Raw genomic sequence first — 26,243 nt, forward strand, 5'->3', positions numbered from 1 at the left:
TATAAAAATATTACATATCAAAATATATGAAGTTAGAGTAAATATTGTATAGCTTACAATGCTTATAATGGGGAAAAAATCCTGAAAATTAAAAAAGCCAAACACTTACCTTAAAAAGTTAAGAAAGAAAAATAGCTCAAATGTAAATAAGTTAGATCGAAGAAAATAATAAAAATTAGTATAGACATTCATAAACTAGAAAACAAAAGATGGAGAGGATCAGCAAGTCAAGGATTAGAAATAGTCTCTAATAACATTGAGAAAATTCTTAAAAGACTATTTAACAAAATTATAGGAGGTATTACAAATGAAAAGTGGACATAACCACAGATCCTACAGAATATTAAAAAATAACAGCATCTTATAAGTAGCTTCAAGGTAAAAATTTTGAAAACTCAGATAAAATGGATAAATTTCTGGAAAAATCTAATTTACCAATATTGATTTAAGAAAAAAATTAAAACCTGAATACCCACTATCTATTGAAGAAATTGAATCAGAGGTTAAAAATCTTCAGGAAAGAAAGAATTCCAGCCTCACATAATCTTTTTTTCAGAACAGATAAAGAGAAAACATTCTATAACTTACTTTACAAATTCAGCAAAACCATGATAGAAAACCCTGCCAAGAATAACATAAGAAGTGAAAATTACAGTACAACACACTCATGAAGATAGATGTAAAACTTCTAAATTTTATTAGCAAAAAAACCTAGCAATGTATAAGAAATGAACCCATTACAACCAAGTCAGGTTTATTCTAGAAAAGCAAGGTTAACACTGGAAAATTAGTTTACCAGCTATTAATAAATTAAAGAAAAAAATTATATAAATCTTCTCAATAAATGTAGAGGAAGTATTTAATAAACCTCCATGCATATAATTTGAAAGAAAAAAAGCTCTTTGCAAACTACAGGAGTAGTTTCTTATCCTGATTAGGAATATCAAATCCATAAAAAACATCATTCTCAAGGTGAAATGTTGAACATGAAAGGCAAAGCTTAAACGTTTAGAAGACAATACAAGAATTGTCCTTAAGGATGTCCTTTAGAAGGCACAAAATGTTCAATGATAAAGGAAAACTTGATAAATTTTATTACATTAAAATTAAGAATTTCTGCCACTGTAAAGATACTAAAAAAGATGGTGAAAAAAAATCACAAATAAGGAGAAAGTATTTTGGCAACACAGAGAAATAGTCTCCTGTATATATAAAGAACTCCTACAAATAAAGAATAAGAAAGATGTAAACTACCCAATTTTCAAATAAATGGGCAAAAGGCTTAAAGACGTATTTCACAAAAAAAAAAGAAAATCCAAAAGGTCAACAGTGTATGAAAAGATACTGACCCTCTTTAGTAATCAAATGTATATAAATTGAAACCAGATTAGATACTGTTACACATCCACAAGACTGGCAAAAATTTTTGACAATATCCTACAAAATATAAAGTGTTTGCAAGATTCGAGAGCAATAGGAGCAACTGCAGCTGGATATAGAAATTGGTTAAACACATTGGAAATTAATTTTTAATTAAAGTGAAACTCATATGACACAATAGAAATTCTGAACTATTTTAGCAGCATTGAGAATGCCCATAGTCTGTGGCCAGTAATTTTACTATTATGTGTATTCCCTAAGTAAACTTACACACATACTTAGCAAGGAACTTGAAAAAAAAAATGTTTACAGCAGCACTATCTATAATAGCAAAATACTGGAAATAAGCTAAGCGTTCGTTAATAATAGAATAGACATATAAACTGCCATATATTCATTCAATGGAATATTATGGTTCAGCAAAATGAAAAAATTTCAGGTACACCCAACAATGTGAATGAATCCAGGACGAAACATTTAACAACTAGTTGGCACAATGTCCAATCAAATGAAGTCCCAGCCCTAGTGCCAGAGCTGGTACCCAAGACCCCCTGCCATGCCAGGTGTAATCCCTTTAGAAAGGAGTGGACTTGGAGAAGTACCATAGGAGCACCTGGGAAGGATCAGGTAAGCAGCAACTTACCAACTGATATGGAAATATTTCAGTTGTTTGTCAACCAGTGAGCCTTACTGGTGTGGTGTACATGGACTACACAAGAGCATTAAGAACAAAAGAATAAAACAGTGTGATTCCATTTATATGAAGTTCACGAACATGCATAACTAGACAATATATTGTTTAGGGATACAAATGCAAGAGCATAAGACAATAAAGAAAAGCATAGGGGAATAAAAGGTACAGAAATGTCTAGAAGATGGTAATCCCTGAGAAGAGAGGGAATGGGATAGGGTGGAGGGAGGTACACAGGGGATGTCAAAGGTTCAAGTAACATTCTTTTTCTCAAATTGACTGCTGAGTACATACGTGTTGGTCATAATGTTATTCTTTAGACCTTTCTACACAGTTTATAAGCATTCATTTGCATCTAGGGGCTATTTCATTAAAGTTATTTCAAAAGATGGTCACAACACAAATTTAATAAGAAACTCTTATACCAAATTGCTGCAGTTCCTGCCATATCTTTTCTAGTTGCTGGGCAAAGATGCTCTCCTCAATTGTAATTGGTGTGCTCTTAAACCCACTTAAAATTCTATGCGCTTCTCCCCAAACCACTCCAAAACATTCTTGTGAGAATCTTTCCAGCGAGGTACAGCAAGGCCCAACCTCCAGGGCACATTATGCTCTGGCTCCTTTATTTAATACAATCATAATCATAGTGGGTTTTTTTCTCAAATTTTGAAATCTTCAAAATGAGGGCATGGAGCAAATGACTACATTCTGCTTCTCTTGCTAAGATTTCAATGGTGATGCTCTCATTTTAAGTTCTTTACCAGACGCTTCAGCTGTGCTATGCCCAATTCCCCTCATCAAGATTTGCTGACAGTCAGGGGAAGTTTCTAACACTGTATTAAGTGTATACTGAGGGCCAGGGAATTGGGGGGAGTTTGAGGGGCTGCACACATGTGCAATTTTTTAACAAACCCAGCAGATGCTTGTAGATTCAACACTTTTTCAGTTATTTGTGAACAACCCCTAATAGCCACATCACATGGCAATTTGTCTTTTCTCTGGAGCACAAATGTGAACTGCATGTTGCAAAGCCACAGCAAAGAATAAGTCACTTAGCTAGAGAGGGAGCCTTCTCAAAGACCCAGTAACCCCATCCCAAGATGCCACCAGGGAAACAGAAACTCTCTAGAGGTGAGAGAAACTTAATTTCCTTGAGTGCAAATTGAAAAGGCAAATAATTGGTAGCCTGTGAATAGTCATAGGAACCTCTTCACTCTGGACTGAAACCTGATTCAGGAGGAAGTCAAGAGCCTATGCAAATATTTCTGCATTTGCAAACTTGTGGATTTGCCAAGGGCTTGAGATGTATCCACTGAGAATGTCAAGCGTCTACTGTATAGAATTTTAATGGAAAAGGATTTCAAAATTCTTCTTCTATTTAAATCCCATCAATTCATGTTTATCAGGGCATCTCTGATCTTTTTGTTTTTAAGAGATGTATTTGCTCTATTGTCCAGGCTGGAGTACAGTGATGTGATCATAGCCCATGGCAGGCTCAAACTCCTGGGCTCAAGAGATCCTCCCGCCTCTGTCTCCTGAGTAGTTAGAATTACAGGTGTGAGCCACCATGTCCAGATAATTTTATTTTTATTTTTTTTTAAGACAAGGTCTTGCTATGTTGCCCAGGCTGATCTCAAACTCCTGGGCTCAAGTGATCCTCCCGAGCAGCTGGCATTACAGCTCAAGTCAGCCTCCTGAGCAGCTGGCATTACAGGCATGAGCCACTGTATCCAGCTCCTCTGATCTTAAGATAGTTTCAACATCTAATGCTAAGCCTAGAAGTCCAATGAATGACTCAATAGAATAAAACTGGTGACTGAGATTCAGCAGAGCATATCGTGAGTTTATAACACCGCTTTTATTTTTTCCATATCTTTCTACTATTTGTTTATTAGCTTTTCTTTGGATCTCAGTTATTCATATATAACACATTTTTTTAAAGTTAATCCCAAACCCCAATTCAAGGGTCCACCGATGCTCAGAGATCTCAAGATTTCTGAGACTAGCTTCCCTGTGTTTCTCCCTGGCTTTGCTCCCCAGATCTGAAGGGCATTTTCAGATCATCCCTACTTCATATTTAGATATAAAGCTCCCCCCTTTATCCACAAGAATTCCAGCTGCACCTGGCATTTCAAAAACACTTAGTAATGAGGAGGGGAGACCCATCAGTCATGTACTCACCACTTCCATTGTTGTCCTGCCTCCCAAGCACATATTTCCAACTGTGAAACCTCCCAACCTCCCAACAGGGCAGCCCTCTGGATAGTGTGGTTCAGTCACTTCCCACCACCATGCCTCACCTCCTCTGCCTTCCAAGCCCCCTGGGATTTCAGGGAATACCCTTTTCTCCATTATATTACAATTAGATACAGGGAACTTTTGGAGAGTTCTCAGTATTTGTGATTATATTCAATAACCTGTTACTGACAGTTTCTTTTAGTTAAAGAATTTTTTCAAGTAAGTTACCAAAACAATGAACGTATGTACATCTAGAAGCTGAGAAATACTCTTCCACTACTTTTAATTAGGTCCTCACATTTTCCACGTATGTATTGAATTTTTAAAATACTATTTTAAAAATGTCTGCATTTATTTTCCTTTACTTCTGTTTTTCCTCTTGCCTTTGTTTTGGAGCAAATTTTAACTGAACACATTGTCAGAGGGTCAGGCCAAGTTTGGCACTGCTCATGTATCTCAGCCACCTTCCAGTTTTCAGCACGATGTCTGAACTGAAAAACACCATTGCTTAGCATAAGGGTGTGGCCATGACAGCTTGAACAACATCCGGGTAGTGGTAAGTCTACATTTGCTACACAGATGTAAGAAACAGATAGCAGTAGGGTCTACCTCTCCTGCTCCATCTTTTCCATCACTAGGTCTCTTCCAACTCCAGAATTAAAGTCATCAAGTTGGAAGAACTCTAAGTGTGTTTCCTGATCATAGGAAGACAGGTTGAGGTTCATGAGTATTTTCTTTAGTATCAAATGTTAGAACATAACCACTAATAATAAGAGTAGCATAGTAGTTCCCTGATAAATTTTGACAAGAGATCATAAAGTTCTCAATTTCAACAGCAGGGCTTTATAGTTGTAATATAATTTTGACCAGTAAGCCACTGGCTATCCAGAAACCTCACGGGTGCCATTATCATGGATAGTTGCAGTTTTTTCTCTAAGAATCATGAAAAAAAAAATCATTTGGGGATACTTCAAAACTCTTGTCTTTTTAAATTGGATGAACAAAATATAATTTTAACTTCTATGGGTACATGTGGGTCATTGTGAGCAGCAGTTACTATGTTATAAAACAGAGTACCAAAGATCCATCGAAATACATAAAATTTCACTGAATTGCTTACATTAAATGCTCAGATCAGCTTTAGAATTCCATGCCTTGAATTCTTGTGCCTTTTAAATTTTTTTTTAGTTTTTCTGTTTCTTACTCTTACTTCTTACTGATACTTGATAAAAGATCTTTAATAATCCTTGCACAGTACAGTATCAGTTGCTTCTAATTTGCTAGGTGCATTTGACAAACTAATAACCAAGCCTATTAAAACTTGAAGTAAATACAGAGGCCTGAAAGAGGATACAAAATTTCCCCCAATGATCAAAATTCATGAACTGTAGCTCATGGACTTTCTCTTGATTTGCCACCTAGGTCCCGACTAGATAAAGGAAATTATGTAAATGTGAGTTCCAGATTGTTGTGGTATTATCCTAATACCCATCAACTACAGAGCATATGTTACTAAACGTATCTCATTTTTCTTCTCAAGATAGTTCAGTGGTCTTGGTAAGGTTATGATGGTTACACCTTACAGATAAGGAAGAAAAATGGTCATGGGCTTTGGCCAAGTCTGACCCAGAATACCAGTGCTGCCTGTTGATACAGCCAGTGTTTTCCAGCCCTGCCCGCCCAGTGCATCTGCAGATTTGTAAATACACTTTGACTCCCCAGGAAACAGGATGGAGAACAGCATGTTAGGGACTCCTTGATGGGCAGCACAGAGGGCAGAAAAGAGCCTTAAAGACATCAGGGAACTCACAGAGTAGGGAGTGAGAGACAAGTTTAATTCTATCCAGTTGTCACACAGCTTTCTTAATGTTATCTTTCATCAAGTCAGGTCCTAGAACCTGCCAGGACTTCAGACTAAATGCATCTTCTTCTTGCCTGTACCTTTCACACACTAAATGTCTCAACAGCTCACTTGGCAAGGGCCCAAAGGCAGCACGCACTTCTCCACTCCAAGGAGGGTGGCTGCCACTAAAACACAATGGGCGGAGACAGCTCAACAATAGTGCCAGTTGAACACATCTTGATCCATTGCCACAGAGTTCACAGTAGTAGTTGGCCCTCAAGGCAAACCCACTGGGGTGTTGAGGGCAAAAAAACAATCTTAGCCTTAAGGGGCCAGACTTTGCCATCAAATTAACAAATCTGCCCAACAGCCCCAGGCTGAGGCGCTCAGGGGTGTGACAAAAAGGCCCCTGTTAACAGTTCTGCATCCTGTGGGTGCCTTAACTAGACGGAGTGGGGAGGAAGCAGAGAGAGCTAAGTGTTACACACACCCTCCCCTCCTGCCTGCAGGTATCTTGGTTGGACAACTGTCCTCCTTCCCTGCAAAAAACTCCCACAATCTTTAAATGCAACTACATAAAGGGCCTCCAGCCTCTGCAAGCCATCACAACTTTAAAGAGCATATGTTAAACAGCTCAGACAGCATCTGAGGTCTACTCTTCAGCCCCACAGTATAGCCCAACCCCAGAGCACAAGTGACACCCTAGTGGACAGGAACTCCTCCCCCCCCCACTGGCTGCTCAGCAGGACCATGAAGAACAGCTGGGACCTGGCCTATTACCCTGGCTTCAGGATTCATTTTCTGCCTGGAATTGGGAAACTGGATGCCCTGCAGGGGTCCTTCTCCTGGGTCCAACTGTCTCCAGGGTGCAAGAGGGGTGAAATTACCAAATGAAAGTTCAGATAAGCAATTACTGGCTGAAAGAGATACGGGAGGGTCTTCAGATCAACACTGACCCAGAGCTAATACCACACTGTCCTCAGAGGGACACACGATCACTGACCTGTGTTCTTCACATTTAAGTTGCTCGAATTATTCCTCCTTGCCCCCACTCTCTCCCTGTCCCCAGCACACACATAATTACATAAAGACATCTTAAACAACTGTAGCACCCAACTTCTTCAGTCTGGGGGAGAGCCAGGAGATGGTGGGGAGCTGTTTGGGCACACATCTGATCATTACATAATCACACAAACATGGGCTGGAGAACACTGCCATGCAGATCAGTTCAGCAAACACCTCATTCTCCCTCCTTCCTCTTCCCTCCCCCCGCAACACACAAAATGCACACCAGAGTTAACAAAACCGAAGCACTCCAGGTAGCCAGTGGGCACCTGGCTGCTGTGGTTACAATGCCAAGGGCTACCAGAAACGTCAGGGTATACCAGAAAGAGGGCCAGGGTGCTGCTCACCCAGCAACCAGACCTGCAGACCCTCTTCCTGCAACCACTGCCCCCAAAGTTCAAGGAAGGGCCTTAGCCACAGAAATATTCCTGACCTGCAACAGAAACCAAACCAGCTATATGTTAAAGGAAACCAATGCAGAGCCTTCAAGTTCCTCTGCACCACTGCCACACTCAGGAGTCCTCAGCAGCCTGGACAACATCATCAGGGACCATTCGGCACCATCAGTGTTTCCATTTAGAAGACAGTAAAATGTGGGGCGTAACTTGGAGAGTACACTCTCTCTGCTAGCAGAGAGGCAAGAATCCCCTATAGAATAGGAGTTTGGTTTGGGTTTGGTTGGGTCGGGTTGGGGGTTGGGAGATTATTTTGCTTTAGGAATATTTTCAGGGGGCTAGGATTAAGGGGGAAAGAGAAAGCTATCCCTTCTGTCTCAGCAACCAGCATCATACGAATCTCATTCTCAACCAAGCAGGCTACTGCAGTCCGACTAAACAATCCGGAGCAGCAAGCCACGGCAGCACAAGAAAACGCAGGTGCCACGGGACGCGATGCCTAAGTCCCTCAGCCGAGGCTCCTATGGAGCCGGCCGCCAGTGCGCGGGTGCAGAGCCCAGCAGAGCCTGCTGCAAGCAGCGCTGGAGCGCACGGCGCGCACAGGGTTACAGCCCCCCCGCCGCCGCCGCCGCCGCCGCCTGTGATTGACGCGCGGGGGTCACTTGAGGCTCGCGCCGCTCCCCAGCACCAGGCCGAGCAGCGCGCTCAGCCCACCGGGGGCACTGGCCGCCACGCGCAGCCCACCCGGCCGGCCCCTGCGTCTCGGCAGCCGCACACCTTGCCTAAGAAAGGCAGCCACAAAATGGAATCGCAGCTCGCTATCCTGCTTCTCGGTGCGGCCTCAGGCAAAAACACAATCACAAGGTAAAATACAGCGCAAGGAATCCATCCGCCGAATAAAAACCCAGAGTCCCCTACCTTCGGCCTTGGGATGGCAAACTGGTCCTGTGTTCTCTGACCCACGGATCCAGCCCCTTCTTCATGAATTATTCCGGCCAGTCAGGATTTTGTGCATTTTTTTCATGAACACCTGTTTCAAGTAAGGGGTAAAGACCTTATTGAAAGAATTGTCCTTAAAAAATAACCTGTGCATACGTATGTCCATCCAGGCATGCATGCGTGTTTGTATACACACATATGCACACGGAATAGCCATGTACATTGAAGCACCAAACTAGGCAGTTGGATAATGGGAGAGTCGGCTGGTTGTGAGCATGCTCGCGCCGGGAACAGATCCACCCTCTGTTATTCCTCTGAATAAATATAAATCACGATCAGAAACCCAAACAGAAGCATCCCTCTTGAATTCGTGCTGCTGAAAAACACGGAATAAATTCAGCCCGCAGACACAGAATCTAATCAGCAGCTGTTTTCTGAATCCAGAGCCAACCCATGCCTCGCTTGTCTTTTCCACTAGGAGTCCAGACCTTTTTTGAAAGGGGTTTTAACCTTTTAAAGACACAGTACACCAATTATCACTTCGGAATAGCTATCACTCCCAGCGCAGGAAGCCAGTCCCATGCCTAAAGCCACAGTAGGCTTGCACACAGTGATAAGGATTTCATTTATTGGTGCTTTTTAAAAAACAACATATGTGTATAATATATGCACATATATTATACATATATACGTGGAGAGAGAAAAAAATGCAAATGCAAGCCATAAATATTTATTGCACTGATGAGCTTCTCAGTGACTAATCGGCACGTTATGTAAACACCATGATCCTTCACTTCTGAACACCCATGTTCATGGGTCAGACGAGACAGGGCACTCTCGTCAGCAGGCGTGTCACATCTCAGCAGCCTCTGGCTGCAGATCAGGGGCCGGGGAGCCTCAACAGTGGCTGAAGGGAGTGGGGCCTCTGCACCCGAGAGCTCAACACGGGCACTCCTTGCCCTGCCCTGCCTTGCTCTGCAGTCTCAGGGTCCATGTCCACAAATTAAAGAATAGCTCTGGCACTATTTCTAAACTCGAACATAATCCAGAGCCACACCGCATTCCAAGACATATTTTCTTTCAACCAGAATCAGGAATCAGAAGTACCATCTGAACCTTAGTTAGAGTCTTTATGATTCAGACTTAGGCCCTTCTTCAAGATTTTGTTATTGAGTTCTGTTGTTGTTTTGTTTTTCATTTTTCTTTTAAGGGTGAGCATGGAGGTATGGAAGTAGAAAAACAGGGTAGGGGGAGAGACAACCTCCAGCCTAAATTTTTTTGAAAAAAATTATTCTTCGAGTACTTCAGCCACCCAGATGGTGTTTACTGCAGTTTTGTTCTGGCTTTTAAAGAGGTAGCACTGAGAAGAAACAAGAGTCCTAACCTTGCTCACGTGTGATAAGAAGGCAAATGTCTTTGACAGTTTCTTTTTCACCCCAGCCCCAGAGCTCCAGCATGGCGCTGTCTGCTCCTCCGCTGGTTCCTGCCTAAGAGCAGCGGCAGTGGCTCACCTCGGGAGCTACAGGGGCGCTCCTACAGCCGCTCCAGCATCACAGCCCATTCCCTCCCTTGCCTAGTCCTGCCAGGCAAACCGTGAAAACAAGTGCACTGTCACCCTCCCACCTCATCGCAGGCGCTCCTGTGTGGACCCCTCCCAGCGACACACACACACTCTCTTCCTTCCCCTCTTCCAGGGCCCTTTGGCAGAAAATTATCATATTTCCTGTGTCATCGCCCAAGCAAGCTGGGCCCATCACTGATTGGCTGGGCCCTGGCAGCTGGAAATGTCACCAGCCACACAGCGTGGAGCTGGCTCTCCCGTGGCCACCACAGACCTGAGCCCAGGAGGCTCTGTGACAAGGCACAGACCTACCACAGAGAGCCTGTCCCTCTCTCCCTGATCCAGCCCCTGCCTCCTGCTTCTCCCTCTACCCAGCCCCGGGGAATAGGGGCTGCGAGGGGATGGTGAAGGGGTCTCAGTGACATTCCTGTTTTCCCAGCATGTTTGAGAAGAAACTAAGGATGTCTCCAATCAGGTTTATAAATTTGGAGAACTTGTTTTTTGACAAAAACATTCTGTCTTCACACTAAAAAAATCAGTAAGACTGGGTGAAAACAAGATGATTTTGTTTTGTTTTGTTTTGTTTTGTTTTTACCCCAGGAGAGTTTACTAGATGCTGCTGTTTATTTCCCATCTAACATCTCAGGCACCAAAGTATAATCATGTCACAGGGCTGTCAGATAATTCAGAAGGTGATTCGAGTCCATCCTCTTACCTTTAAAGAGAACAGCTCCAGGAAAATGAGGCTTTGTAACTTGGCTTTGCAATGTATCATGATGCCACACAACTTTTTAAGGGTTAAATGATCTTTGTAGTGACCAAGATGAATCACTTCGGCTGTAATTTAATCTTAGTCCCTCCTGCTGTATCTTCAGCAGGCTTAGTGTGACTCACCATTTAAGTCTCACCTTATTCTGTTCTCCTGAGTAAACTAAACTCTATCTCTCTGGCCTTTTCAGTAAAAGTTGTTTCTCAACCCTTTAATTATGCTGCTTTAAAGAAAAAGCCTCCCAGAGTTAGATGAGGCTAGAAGGTCATTTGGTCCAGCTATCCATATGATGTGTCAGAACTCTCCACTATTTCCATACTGGGGCTTTTGGTTTGGGGAACGGTAAATTCACTGGCAATGCTGGGAATCAGGGAAAGATGTCATCAATAAAGCAGACATTTTGAATAATATGGGAAGATACAAAGTAGATGGGACATGGGAGGAAAAACTAATTAGTACTGATAAGCTCATGATTCTGCAAAGACCCTGATATGGTTTGGCTGTGTCCCCACCCAAATCTCATCTTGAATTGTAGTTCCCATTATCCCCACATGTAATGGGAAGGACCTGGTGGAAGGTAATTGAATCATGGGGGCAGGTTTTTCCCATGCTGTTCTTGTGATAGTGAATAAGTCTCATGAGATCTGATGGTTTTATAAAGGGTAGTTCCCTTGCACACGCTTTCTTGCCTGCCACCATGTAAGATGTGCCTCTGCTCTTCCTTCACCTTCGCCATGATTGTGTGGCCTCTCCAGCCATGTGGAACTGTGAGTCCATTAAACCTCTTTTTCTTCATAAATTGCCTGGTCTCAGGTATGTCTTTATTAGCAGTGTGAGAACAGACTAATACAGACCCCTAAGAAATAAGTGTACAGGTTTCCAGAAAACAGTCTTGGAAAATCCCAAACTCAGAGAATCAGGATTGGAGGGGAATCATAGGCAGCAGTATAAAGGCAAATTAAGGGACATCAGGAACATGGTCAGTTTCTCCACACAGAATGGCTGGACCCAGAAATAGGTCCACAGCTTCTTTGGAAAGTGAGAGGTTTGTTCCAAATATAATAGAAGCCAAAGGTTAAATAGGGGCAGGATATCAGCTCCGTTTGAAATGCCACTGCCCCTCCCTAAAAAGTACACACACACACACACACACACACACACCACACACACACAAAAGAGATTTAAAACATCAGATAAAACATAAGATATAACAGATAGATCCAGAATATCCAATCAATATTAGCCTAATAGGAGTTCCAGATGGAGACATCATTAATGAAGAAGAAATCAATAATCAAGGAAATAACAGAAGAACATTTCCTTAACCTGAAGAAAGTCTTTAGGCCTTAGATCAAATGCTGTGCTAGGCAGCAGGACTACTGAAAGAATATACACTTCCAGATGTACTCTGATACTCCAAGAGCAAAGACAAACAATGACAAGCTTCCTCATAAAGGAGAAAAATCAGGTTGCTTAAAAGGAAAGAAAATCAGACTAATATCATACTTCTCATCTGTAACACTATGCTAAAAGACACTGGTACAATTTCTGTAGAATTCTAAGGGAACATTATTACAATTTAAGAATTCTACCAGCTGCCAAACTATAATTTCTCTTATGCAATGAAAAAGAAAGGTATGTTCAAAGACACAGAAATTATATCACCCAAACACCCTTTATTAAAAAAAATTTAAGGTTACTTGAAGATCTCTTCCAGCTGAGGAAAAAATAAGGCAGGATAACAAATTCAAGAAAGGAGAAGATATGTTATATAAAAAATGTAATGAATAAAGCCAATGAAATATGTGGTCAAATATAAAAATAATTGAGAATACAGTTGTAAAATTTAATTGTTAGAAGTCTTGAAAGATAAGAGTATATGTACATTTATTCCAGATTTGAATTCATATCTATATCTATCTCTTACATATATGTGTCTGAAATTAAACTTCCATATAATTATAACAAAAAAATAGAAAATCTCAATGGAAACAGGTAAAATCACTAAAAAAGGAAGAAGGAAGGGAGGAAGGAGGGAGGGAGGGAAGGAAGGAAGGAGGGAGGGAGGGAGGGAAGGAAGGAGGGAGGGAGGGAAGGAAGGAGGGAGGGAGGGAGGGAGGGAGGGAAGGAAGGAAGGAAGGAAGGAAGGAAGGAAGGAAGGAAGGAAGGAAGGAAGGAAAGAGATAAAAGAAAGAGAGGATTGTTATAGCAGGCCAATAATTCCATCTATTTCCTCTTCTTCCCAAGACCACATTAAAATGATAATAAGGATTTTTTTAATTGAAATAGATGATGACAAAACAAAAACAGTAAAAGAGTCATTGATCAAAAAAATTGATGAAGAATAATAAAGGAGGACAATTCATCAGTTAGAAATATATACTTTAATGCTACAGTAAACAAAATGGCACAGTACAAATGCAGAAACCTACAAAGTGGATTGATGGAAGTCAAGAAACAAATTTAGCTATAAACCTGGTTACTACAAGGTAGTTAAGAAATAAAAACTGAATTTTAAAGCAGTGGAGGAAAGAATGTGTTATTCAATAAATAGTGTTGGACTGTGGCTATGTATTTGAAAAAATGTAAGTTTTACCTCTAACTGATATCTTGTTAAAAACATATTCTGTTTTCATATAGGAAATTCTGCCATTTGTGAAAACATGGATAAACCTAGAGGACATTATGTTAAGTGAATTAAGCCAGGCACAGAGAAACAAATACTGTGTGAGCTTACTTATAAGTGGAATCTTAAAAAGTCAAACTCATCGGAGTAGAGAGTAGAATGGTGGTACCAGAGGCTGGGGGAGGTGGCTGGGGGGAAGGGAAAGGAGTGACATTGGCCAATGGGAACAAAGTTTCAGTTATACAGGAGGAATAAGTTCTGGTGCCCTACTGTACAGCATGGTGACTACAGTTAATAATAATAATGTCCTGTATATTTCAAAATAGCTAAAAGAGAAGATTTTAAATGTTCTCACCACAAAGAAAGGAGAAATATCTGAGGTGATTAATATGCTAATTAGCCTGATTTGGTCATTCCATAATGTACACTATGCATGTATTGATACATCATATTGTACCCATAAATATATACAAGTGTTATCTGTCAATTAAAAATAAAATAAGGCTTTAAAAATATTCTATTTTCACATACACAAAAATTCCACAAGGGAAAGACAGGTGTTATGATTGACCAATACTGTAAATCATAGAATTCTATGAAGTTTTTTTTCTAATAGTGGAAAGAAAAGCACGTGGTCATCCAGTCTATGCTTAGATACCATTGTGATAGGCTAATTGCTGGCACCGAAAGATATCTACCCCCTAATCCCTAGAAACTGAATTTCACCTTATATTGCAAAAGATGTGATTACATTAATGATCTTGAGATGAGGAGAGATCCTGGATTATCCAGGAGGGCCCTAAATGAAATCACAAGTATCCTTATAGGACTGAGGTAGGAGATGGGCTAGAGGGCAACGTGACTACAGAGGCTGAGATTGGAGGGATGCAGCCACAAGCCAAGGAATGCCAGAGGCCACCAGGAGCAGAAAGAGGTAGGAATGGACCCTCCCCTGAGACTCCAGAGGGAGCATAGCCCTATCAATACCTTGATTTTGGATTTCTGGCCTCTAAAACTGTAAGCAGAGAAATGGGTTGTTTTAAATAACTGAGTTTGTGGTCATTTGTTATGGCAGCCATAGAAAACTACAACCACCATGATGAGAAACATAGTACTTCCTAGGGACTATCATTATTATTATTGCCGACAACAATACTTACTATGTACCTGGTGTTGCTAAATTATTTATATATCTTACCTCATAAGTCACATGCAAGGAGATGGTGGAGAGTTGGAGTTGTTATGGCCCTACCACTTAGTAGCAAAATGTCCTTGGGCAAGTTATATAACCTCCTAACACTGACTTCTTCTCATCTATTAAGTAGAGGTAGGAAAGGTACCTACCCACTGGGGCAGTTGAAGATACAGTGAGACCATCTATGTAGAGTGCTTAGAACAGTGCCTGGGAATAAGGGTTCCATAAATGATAAGTGATCATGAGAAAGTCCTTATGCAGCTGCAGTCTCTGTTCCAGAGCTTTTTCTCACCGATTTTTGTTCTTCTCTTTGGGTACATACAAAACAAGGGTATCTCCAAACCACCTGAATGTCCTTCAAATATCTGAAGCCATTGATCAGGTCATTAAGAGTCTGAGCTTCTCTAGGCTAAAAGTAACCCATGCCTCCAAACATTATTGTTCTTAGAAATTCACCTGGGGTCCCTTCCCTAACCTGGTCACCTGGACCCCACTACAAGACCTTACATTTAGCCCTATTATGTTTCATATTGTTCAAATCAGCCCATCATTTTGCCCTGACATCTGGGATCTAATTCTGTCACTCAAACCAGCTTCTATCCTTTGTAATTTCACATCATTCTTCAAAGGCACTTTATTTGTGGCACTCAAGCTAAACACAGTGCTCATCAAAACACCTGATGAGCTTACTTATAAGTGGAATCTTAAAAAGTCAAACTCATAAGAGTAGAGAGTAGAATGGTGGTACCAGAGGCTGGGGGAGGTGGCTGTGGGGAAGGGAAAGGAGCGACAGGGAGGCTATGACCTCAGTTTGTAGGGGAAAGAAATAGCAGATCAAAATAAGGTCCAAATGAAGTAGAAGGAGGAAAGGAAGGAGATGAGCAGTTATGGAGAGCTTACTATGTTCCAGTCACTGTGCTGGGAACTTCCCCCATTGTGAAGTTATTAGTGCCTTAAGTGCCCCCATTAGTGCCTTAAGTGGAATAGTCATAAATTTGTGAACAAAAAAAAGGAATATTAAGAGAAATTTTTAAAATATGTTAGCTAAAGTTTCTTGCAGCCTGAAGGTCCTACTTGAGGTTATGTATCAAAAACCCTATGGAGTTTTAGGGAAAATATGGATGCTTCCAAGTTGCTACAGGAGGGTCTTGGCATATGTATATCTTTAAGGCTCCATGGCTAATTCTGACAACCGTAGTGATAAGCCACTGTGAGTTTCAGCTTTCTAGCACACTAGAAAGTTTGAGGTAGAGACTCTGCTCAGCTACCAGCTCCTGGAGTCTGACTCAGCTTTCTGTCTCAGGCAAGGATGTAGCCTTGTCAGGCTGTTTGGGTTCAAGAACCGGAAGAGTCTGATGTTGGTAAGAATTCCCTTCTGGGAAGTATTAAGCAAAGTGATTGGAGTATTTCCCTCAGTCTTGTAAGCTTCTAGTACAAAAGGAGTGTGGTGTAGCACAAATGAGTTTCTCTGATCTGGTGAGATCCTCCTTTGGGTACCCATTTGACATCTCCCAAATGGGCACCCTTGGGAGCCACCCAATCCTGCACTGAGACAGGCCACCTGGCTTCTGGTCAGTTTGTGTATTCTGGCTAAACAAACTGTGTGTGTGTGTTTTGGGGGTGGGGTGGAGTTCTCTTGTGGCAACCCACAGACTACCCAAAAATGCTGCAAGACAAACATAGCAAAGTCATTAAAAAGTCATTAAAGTCATGACTAGAGAATAGTGAATAAACACCCCAAATCACATGTAATTTATTACATTCACCTGGGGTAAAAAACTCATGTGCCTTCAGGGCCAATCAAGTAACGTAAGTGTGCAAAGTACCTTGGCATAAGCAAAAGAGAACTGGAGTGTTCATGCCTCTCTACATATCATTTTAAAAATGAAAAAGCTGAAAGCTGTGTAGCTAAAAACGATTGGAATCAGAAGATGGACCACCAATTTGCAACCCTTCTCCCCAGTAATCACAGTCCATAAAAGCAAGAAGAAAAAAAACTTCATACCTCTCTTAGAAGGATAAAAGAATTATCTTTTAAAAACGGCCTGTAGGCGGGGCACAGTGGTTCACGCCTATGTCCCAGCACTTTGGGAGGCAGAGGTGGGCAGATCACGAAGTCAGGAGTTCAAGATTAGCCTGGCCAACACGGTGAAACTCCGTCTCTACTAAAGATACAAAAAATTAGCCAGGCGTGGTGAAGCGTACCTATAATCCCGGCTACTCAGGAGGCTGAGGCAGGAGAATCGCTTGAACCCAGGAGGCAGAGGTTGCAGTGAGCCAAGATTGCAGCATTACACTCCTGCCTGGGTGACAGGGCGAGACTCAGTCTCAAAAAAAAAAAAAAAAAAAAAGGCTTGTAAAAGCATCTATTGCTTTTTAAAGCAATTTTTAAGAAAGAGTTAAATAATATCCCTAAAAATAGGATGTCTTTAAATGAGTTGAGTCAGATGACCCTATTACAGTAATTCTCAAATTACAGTCCAAAGACTACAGTGGGTTACAGGAGTGCCCAGGTGATATGCAAAATGTTCTTCCACAAGTCTCACTCACCGTCTAAAGTGTCCCTTATAACCCAGAGGATTCTTCATTTCTTTCCTTCAGGGCTATTTAATCAAATGCTCTCCCTACTTTTTTTCTTTTTATTTTGAAATAATTTTAGACTTATAGAGGAATTGTAAAGATTGTGCAAGTTTCCATACACCCTTTACCCAGTTTTCACTATCAGAAACATCTTACATAACCATAGTACAATTATTAAAACTAGGAAATTGAGATTGGTACAATACTATTAATTGACCTACAGAATTTTCTCTAATGTTACTGGTTTTTCCACTGATGTCCTTTTTCATTCCAGGATTCAATTCAGGATCCCACACTGCATTTAGTTGTCATTTCTCCTTGGTCTCCTCTGATCTGTGACTATTCCTCAGTCTTTCCTTGTCTTTCTTGCCCTTGACCCCTTTGAAGAGTACTTGGCAGGTATTTTGTAGACAGTCCCTCAATTTGGGTTTGTCTGATGTTTTTTCACGATTAAACCGGGATTATGGAGTTTTGGCAAGAATGCCACAGAAATGATGCACTCTTCTCAGTGCATCGAACTGGGGAAGGGAGACATGCTGTTAATATGTCTTACTGTCTGGGTGAGGTGGCTCACATCTCTAATCCCAGAACTTTGGGAGGCAGAGGCAGGAGGATTGCTTGAGCAACTTAGTGAGACCCCACATTATCCCTTGGTTAAGGTGGTATCTGCCAGGTTTCTCCACTATGAAATTACTATTTTTTCCTTTGCAATTGATAAATATTGGGAGTCTCAAATACTTTGAGACTATGCAAACACCATGTTTCTCAAACTTATACCCATTAGTTTAACAGTTATCAGGTGAACTGTCTGCAGCAACTATGACTGCAGTGTTCTAGGGGTGATTTTCTATTTCCTCCACTTCTCTCTATTTATTCATTGGAATTCTTCTGGTAAGGAAGAACTGTCCTTTCTCCCCATCAAATAATCAGTTTATTCAACTTTTATTTTTGTCAACACAGACTCATGGATAGTTATTTTATTCTTTGAGTTATAACCCAATATATCCTTACTTATTTTTTTGACCTAAATTGTTCCAGCTTTGGCCAATAAGAGCTTTTTCAGGTTAGTGTCTGTACTCTGCATATTCCCATTGTTATTGTTCTTGTTCAGCACTTTCTTACTTTCTAGCACCAGAAGATGCTCCAGGCTCATCTTGTAGTTTTCCTACCTAGTCCTGGAGCCTATGTTTCCAAGGAGTCCTGGCTCCTTTTATTAAATAATAGCATTTAGAGACCAAGATTGGGGAACCTGATGTGCTCACTGCTACTGGGATGTCAGTGCTTTTAGTGCTACAGTGCTACAGGCCATCTCAGTAGACAGAGCTAGGAAACATACATATGTATATTTATCCATGAATACACACCTATATTTCCGTATCTATCAGTGTATATGTGTGAGTGTGTGTACATGTGTTTATATATATATATATGTTTAAACATGAGTTAATAGTGATACCTCTGACTCTAATCAAACACCATGGATTCACTCCATCATTCTGCTTTGCTTATTAGTAACTTCTTTCTCAGACAGACACCTGCGTCTTATTATCAATAATATATTTACTTATTGTTCATTCCTAGTATATATGTAAAATGGTTTTAGAATGGTTGACACATACCCCTGTGAAGGACAGATTTATCATGTAGAGTACAGTGTCTGTGTACAGTTCTTTTTGTCTTTAGCCTTACAGGATTCCAAAGTTACTTAGGTCAGCTCCCTTCTTCCTCATCATCTTCAATGAATTTATGTTATACATGTGCAATGCAGTTAGATTCATTTGTCATATTCTGCATTACATCTTGGGTTCCTCAGTATCCTGATTGATTTTGTTCTTAATTTGCATATGGCAAAATTTACACTTTATGGTGTACAGATCTATGGGTTTGACAAATACATAGAGTTTTGTAGCCACCAGCACAGTACCATATAAAGCAGTTCCATCAACCACAAAGTTACCTCATGTTGCTCCCTTGCAGTCAACCCCAACCCAAACCCCAACCCTTGGCAATGCATTTCCCATAACTGTAGTTTTGCCTTTTCTAAAGTGTCCTATGGAATGGTAAAATATGCACTTTTTGGGTCTGGATTCTTTCACTTAGCAAAATGGATTTAAGATTCATCCATGATGTTGCATGAATCAATACTTGTGCCTTTCTACAGATGAACAGTGTTCCATTTTATGGATATATCACTTCTGTTTGCCTGTTGAAGAACATCTCAGTTGTGTCCAGTTTGGGTGTTTATGTGTAGAGCTGTTATAAATATTCGTGTATGGGTTTCTAAGTGAACACAAAATTTCAATCACTTGAGTAAATACCAAGGAGTGGGATTGCTGGATCATATAATAAGTATATCTTTAATTTTATAAGAAATTGCCAAACTACTTCCCAAAGTGGTTGTACCATTGTGCATTCTTAACAAGAACATGAAAGAGTTCCAGTGGCTCTGCATCCTTGCCAGCACACACTTACTGTTGTCAGGTTTGTTTTTTCTTAATTGTAGCTATTCTAATTGATATGCATGATAGTTCATTGTGGTTTTAACTTTGATTTCCCTAATTAAAAATAATGTTAGGTGTCTCTTCATATGCTTATTTGCCATCATATGCTTTCTTTGGTAAAAGATATGTTCAAATATTTTGCCCATTTTTTATAGAGTTGTTTACTTTCTTGCTGAAGCTTGAAATTTCTTTATATATTCTGGATACAAGTCCTTCATTACATATGTGATTGCAAATATTTTCTCACAATCTGTGTCTTGTCTTTTTATTCCCTTAACATTGTCTTTCACAGAGCAAAATTTTTATTTCGAGTTCAATTCATTAATGTTTCTTTTATTGATTGTGCTTTTAATGTTGTATCTAAAATCTCCTTGCCAAACCAAAGGTCATAAATATTTTCTCCTATGATTTTTTTTCTAGATGTGTTGTGGTTTTATCTTTTACATTTAGATCTATGATCTTTTTCTCAGTTGTTTTCTAAGGTGTGAGGTATGTGTTGAGGTTCATTTTCTTGCATATAGATATCCAATTGTTCCAACACCCTTTATTGAAAAGACTCATTTCTTCACCCTTGTCAAAAATGAGGTGATTATATTTGTGTGGGTCTACCTCTGGGCTCTCAACTCTGTTCCACTGATTATTGTATCTATCATTTTGTCAACACTACACTTCCTTGATTATTATAACTTCGTTAACAAGTCTCGAAATTGGGTACTGTCTGAGTCCTCCAACTTTGTGCTTTTTCAGATTTGTTTTAATGGGGACAAACTGACATCTTAGCAATATTGAGTCTTCTGATCCATGAATATAGTATCTCTATTTATTTTACTGTTCTTTAATTGCTTTCACCAGGATTTTCTAGATTTTAGCATACATATCCTGAATATTGTTTTTGTTAGATTTATACCTAAGAATTTGTGGGTTTTGGTGCTACTGAAAAGGCTATTGCTCTCTAAATTTCAAAGTCCATACGTTCATTGCTAGCATGAAGGGAAATACAATTGACTTTGTATCTTGCAACCTTACTAAACTCACTTATTAGTCCTAGAAACTTTTTAATGATCCTTTGGGTTTTTCTACAAAGACAATAAAGTTACACGTGAAAAGACATTGTTTCCTTTCTTCCTTTTAAATCTTTAAGCCTTTATTTTTTTTTCTTGCATTATTGTACTATCTAGGACTTTCCATATGAAGTCAGATAGGAGTCATAAGAGAGAACATCTTGCATTGTTTTTGTATTAAGGGGAAAGTGTTTAGTTTTTCACCAGTAGGTGTATTGTTAGCTGTAGCCTTTTATAGATGCTCTTTATGAGGTTAAGAAAATTGCCTTCTATTCATAGTTTGCAGATAGTTTTAATCATGAATAGATGATTAATTTTTAAAGTGCTTCTTGTAAATCTATTGAGATAGTCATGGTTTTTCTTTTCCTTAGTTCTGTAAATATATTTAATTTCACTCTTTGATTTTCCAGTGTTGAACTAGCCTTGCGTTTTTTTGTTTTGTTTTGTTTTTTGCTTGTTTGTTTTTGGAAGGCTTTTAACTATAACTTCAATTTCCCTAGAAGATATGGGACTATTGAAGATATATATTTCTTCTTGAATGAATTTTAGTATGTCTATCCTTCAAGGAATTGGTTCATTTCACCTAAGCTGTCAAATTTATGGGCACAGAGTTGTTTGTTGCACTACCTTATTATTCTTTTAATGTCTATAGGGTCAGGAGTGATGTCCCTTCTTTCATTTCTGATATTGATAATTTGTATCTTCTTTTTTCTTGGTCAGTCTGCCTAGAAGTTCATTAATTTTGCTGATCTTTCAAAGAACCAGCTTTTGGTTTGATTGATATATCCAAATTGCTTTTTTGTTTCAAATGTATTGATTTTTGCTCCTATTATTTTCTTCCTTCTGCTTGCATTAGTTTTAATTTGTTCTTCTTTATCTAGTTTTTTTCTTTTTAGGGTGGATGCTTACCTTACTGATTGAAGACCTTTCCTCTTTTGTAGTGTAAGCATTTAACTCTATAAATTTCCATCTATACACTACTTTAGCTTCATTTCCCAAATTGTGATATGTTGTAATTCTTTTTCATTCAGTTCAAAATGCTTTTTTAATTGCCTTAAGACTTCCTCTGACAAATGGTTTATTTAGATATGTGTTGTTTTATCTCCATACATTTGAAGATTTTCCACTTATCTTTCTATTATTGATTTCTGGCTTAATTCCATTATAGTTCATGACTATGCTTTCTATCGTTTCTAGTCTTTTAAGGTTGTTAAATTTGCTTTATGGCCCAGAATATAGTATCATTTGGAGAATGTTTCATATGCACTTTAGAAAGAAGTGTTGTTGTATAAAGTATTCTATAAATATCAACTGGGTCAAGTTGGTTGATAATATTGCTCAAGTCATCTATATTTTTGACGATTTTCTTTCCATTTGTTCTATCATTTACTGAAAAACAAGCACTGTTTTCAACTGTAATTGTGAAATTATCTATTTCACTTTTTGATTCTATCAGCTTTTGCATCATGTATTTTGAAACACTGTCGTTAGGTACATACATGTTTAGTATTGTTATGTCTTCTTGGATAATCAAGCCCTTTATAATTATTCGATGTTCCTTTTTATCCCAGATAATAATCATTGTTCTAAAAGTCTCATTTGTCTGATATTAATATAAAGACTTCAGCTTTATTTTGATTAGTGTTTGCACAGCATATCTTTTTCTATTCTATTACTTTTAACCCATCTGTCTTATAACTAAAGTGGGTTTCTTATAGAAAGTGTATAGCTGGTTCTTAATTTTTTATACAATCTGACAATCTCCATCTTTTAACTGGTATGTTTAGACCATTCACGTTTAATGTGATTATTGAAATGGTTAAATTAAAATCTATTTTGCTAGCTGTTTTTTTGTTCCTTCTGTTTTTTCTTCTTTTCTTTTCTTTTTCTGCCTTCTCTTGTTAGCCTGGTTTGGGGGTGTGTGGAGGAAATGGTTTCTATTGTTCTGATTAAGCTGTAGTCTTAGGCAAGCACTATATCACTGAGTCCTGAAGCAGCATCCTTCCCAGTGATCCCATCCCTCCCCTGGGTCACTTCTGAATCCGGAATGTATACCCATCCTTTCCCCAGGAATTAAGATTTTTTCCCTGTTCCCTTATCTCAGATGTAATGGGATTTTACCAGTATCCTAAGAGTGATAACGTTTGCTCCCTTCTACATACATGTCACACTAATTAAGGCTTCTGTTCATAGGGGAGGTAGGGAATAAAGGTCCAGGTAGAATTTCTCACCCCTCTCACAGCAGTTTCTTTTCCTCTCCTCCAGCAATTCACTACAAGGGAGATTTTCTGTAGACTCTCCCAACCATTTCTGTGAACCTGTGATGGGGTTCATGGAGAAATGAGTCTAAGAAAGAAAGTGTGATCTCCTTTTATTTATTATCCCTAGGGCTTTGCCCTCTTCTACTAGAGTTCATTAGGCCAGATTCCACCTATTCAACAACCACCTTAGCTGAATTCATACAGGTATGTTTCTTGCTTAGGTAAGTCAGAGCTCTTATCTCATTTCTCCCTGAAGATACCTATCTCTTTCTCGATTTTGGGCCTGCTGCGTACCCAGCAATGTTAGGACTCCAGTAAGCTCAAGAAAAGTTGTGAACTTTCTATTCGTAAAGATTTTTTTTCACTATAAGTTTAGGAACAATCCTTCCCAGCTCTCTACATCTTTGAGAAGAAACTAGAAGTCTACCTTCTTATAGGTACTTCTGCATCTTTTGCAACAGCAAACAGAAGAAGGTACAGCAGTTGGTCAGGGTAGTCACTATCCTCTTGGAAACTTGCTTAAAGAGCTTTAGGAATGACAGATGTTCCAAAAACACCTCTATCTGTTGTTTTTGAGAAATGTAAGATATATGGGGAAAATCCTATAGGAGTTAAGTAAAGTACAAATAATGTACCAATTTTTCAAAAAGTGGAAGGCAGAATCTGTGTAAACTATCAGTCAGTTATAATCCAGGACAACTGTCTTGCTGAAAGCATCTACCAGCCTGCAATTGCCTGGCAAAGAATATGATGCCACATAGTAAACACCATGGATAGTGAAGAATAAAATAACTCTAGAGGCCTTCTAGTCCATTTAATTTCAGAATTGTTCATACATGTCACTACTGAGTGAGAAATATGACAGGCAACTAATTACTCAAAATTAGGCCAATGACAAAAATATTATACTTATGTTTTATTATTTATTCTAGCTTCCCCAAAGGTAAGTCTTGTCATTAATCATTAACTACTCCATATATTATTATTATTAAAAATGATAATGAAACAACTACAATTTAGTGACCACTCACTACTAGCCAAAAACTATCCTTAGCTAATAGCAAACATGTTCTCATTTCATCTTCACAACAACTCAGTGAGAGAAGTGGGACTCAGAGGGACTAAGAAACTCATCTAATCCACAGAATTAACATATGCTAGAACTAGAATTCAATCCCAGGTCAGATTTTAAAGTCCTTACTTTTAACTTCTGAGCCAGACTATCCCAGATGATGTTAATTATTTCCTGTGCCCCATTGAGTATTTCCTGCTGTCATTTACAATGCTGGAAAAGGTCCATCCTTGCATAAGAAAACAAAAGCATCAGAAATGCCTTATTGGCTGAGTCCAGTTGTCCAGCCACAAGGACATTCAGTTTCAGAATGGCAACAAGGGACTATTTGTTGAGTGAACATGACAACTGACCTTTCTGAGATTGGTTTGCAAAGAGGGCATAACTGTCCTCCATGTTTTTTAAACATCTCTCTCACTCTCTCTCTGTATACATATATACGTATATACTTTATATATAATATATATATATAAAATAAACTACAACTAACTAAGAATAAAGAGCCCTCTATAAGATTTCTACCATCTCTAATGAGGAAACATAATGTGATATTCTAAGATCATCTTAGATACCTGGAGCATAGCAACAGCACAGCAATGAGTTTCAAAGACAACAATGGGAACAGCTACCACTAAATCTTCAGTTAGGGGAGTCAAGCTATACTCAAGTATATTTCACCTAACCTAAACAAACCTGTGTAAAATAAGATAGCAGACTACATAGGAAAGACAGTAACAAGCAGTGGCAATTGCCTGCAAAGTAAAAAGGAAGAGTGCTACAAAGAGCAAGGAGAAGTAGTCAATTCAGGGAAATTCAGTTCAAGGGTAAATGTAAATAACCCTCTGTAACCCCAAGATGGAGGGTCACCTGCCAGGATCTCTGAACTATAATACAAAGCAGTAACTAATGCTTCCCGACCTACTGCAAGTCAAGACACACACAGAAAATGAATCTATTCAGATGACTCATGTGCAAGTCAAGATGCACACAGAAAATGAATCTATTCAGATGACTCAGCAAGAGGCAACTGATCCAGGGGCTTCTGTCACCCCTCAAGCCCGGCCTGGTTTCCCTGAGAGGTGGAGATGGAGGGATCATATTTCCACACACCTGTAATCCATTCACAACACACCAGTGAGCTTTTGTCCACCAGGTGGAAAGCTCTGCAATAACTTGTGTCAACAAGAAGTAGTTCCATTATGTTTGGTCTACTCCACTTAAGAAGCTGGGAAAATATAAAATATCACAGAGTAATATTTCCATCAAAAGTAGTTAAATGTTAAAACATTTTGATGCTTAGAGGGCAAGCTTCAGTTAGAAAAATTAACTCTTGGAATGCCTCATTTCCTGATGATGCAGCAATACAAGGTGTGACTATTCTGTCTTTTATTGGGGTTCAAGGTGTATCTATCAAATCATTCTGTTATCTCAAGGTATTTGTGAAGTCTGAATTAACCATATCAGTACCATGACGGTTTTAAAGTATTATTATATTGGATGACCATAAGCTCTTATGATGGGACACACTGGAGGTAAAGGTATTAATAATTACACTATAATCACTATAATTACACACTGGAGGTAAAGGTATTAATAATTACACTATAATCACTGGTATAAGACAGGGCTGTCCTAGGAAAACCATTTGGTTACCCCAGTATTAGATCATTCTCCCTATTTGGTCCTAACCTTTTTACAAAAAAGAAAGCTATGTTTATATTCTTCATTAAAAGCATAAATAAAAATAAAATAGTGCATGCTAGTAGCAATAAACTAAAAACTGAAATCTATAAAACAGAAAATAAAAGTGGTACCATTTATAACCCCTGAAATCATTCTTTCCAGAGATAACCTCCATTAATGGTCTTCTTTCCAGTCCTCTTTACGTGGGGAGAATTGATCCCCCAATATTATTATCCAAAGTCAGATAAATGGATACTGGGTGGCCAAAAATAATAAATATATATTCTATACACAGAGTTCACATGGAGCCTACCCCTCTCCTGCAGTCTTGGGGTACAGCATGGGATTTGGTTCTAAACTGCTGGGCACAACACTTTCTTCCT

At 39.2% G+C, this 26,243-nt stretch overlaps 1 protein-coding gene across 5 annotated transcripts in view; it reads right to left on the reverse strand.

The window, feature by feature from the left end:
• Positions 1–26,243, reverse strand: part of HIVEP3 (HIVEP zinc finger 3) — a 522,650-nt gene that overhangs the window by 407,869 nt on the left and 88,538 nt on the right. For 4 of the 5 annotated variants that reach the window (XM_030823604.1, XM_030823602.1, XM_030823600.1 and 1 more), the window contains exon 1: positions 8,531–9,103. The gene's annotated coding sequence lies outside the window, so the exon portion shown is untranslated. Of the gene's footprint in view, positions 1–8,530; positions 9,104–26,243 lie in introns of those variants that run through there. The other variant, XM_030823601.1, reaches the window with a different exon arrangement.

Source organism: Nomascus leucogenys, chromosome 12, assembly GCF_006542625.1.
Source record: "Nomascus leucogenys isolate Asia chromosome 12, Asia_NLE_v1, whole genome shotgun sequence".
In the NCBI taxonomy this organism is placed as follows: Eukaryota; Metazoa; Chordata; class Mammalia; order Primates; family Hylobatidae; genus Nomascus; species Nomascus leucogenys.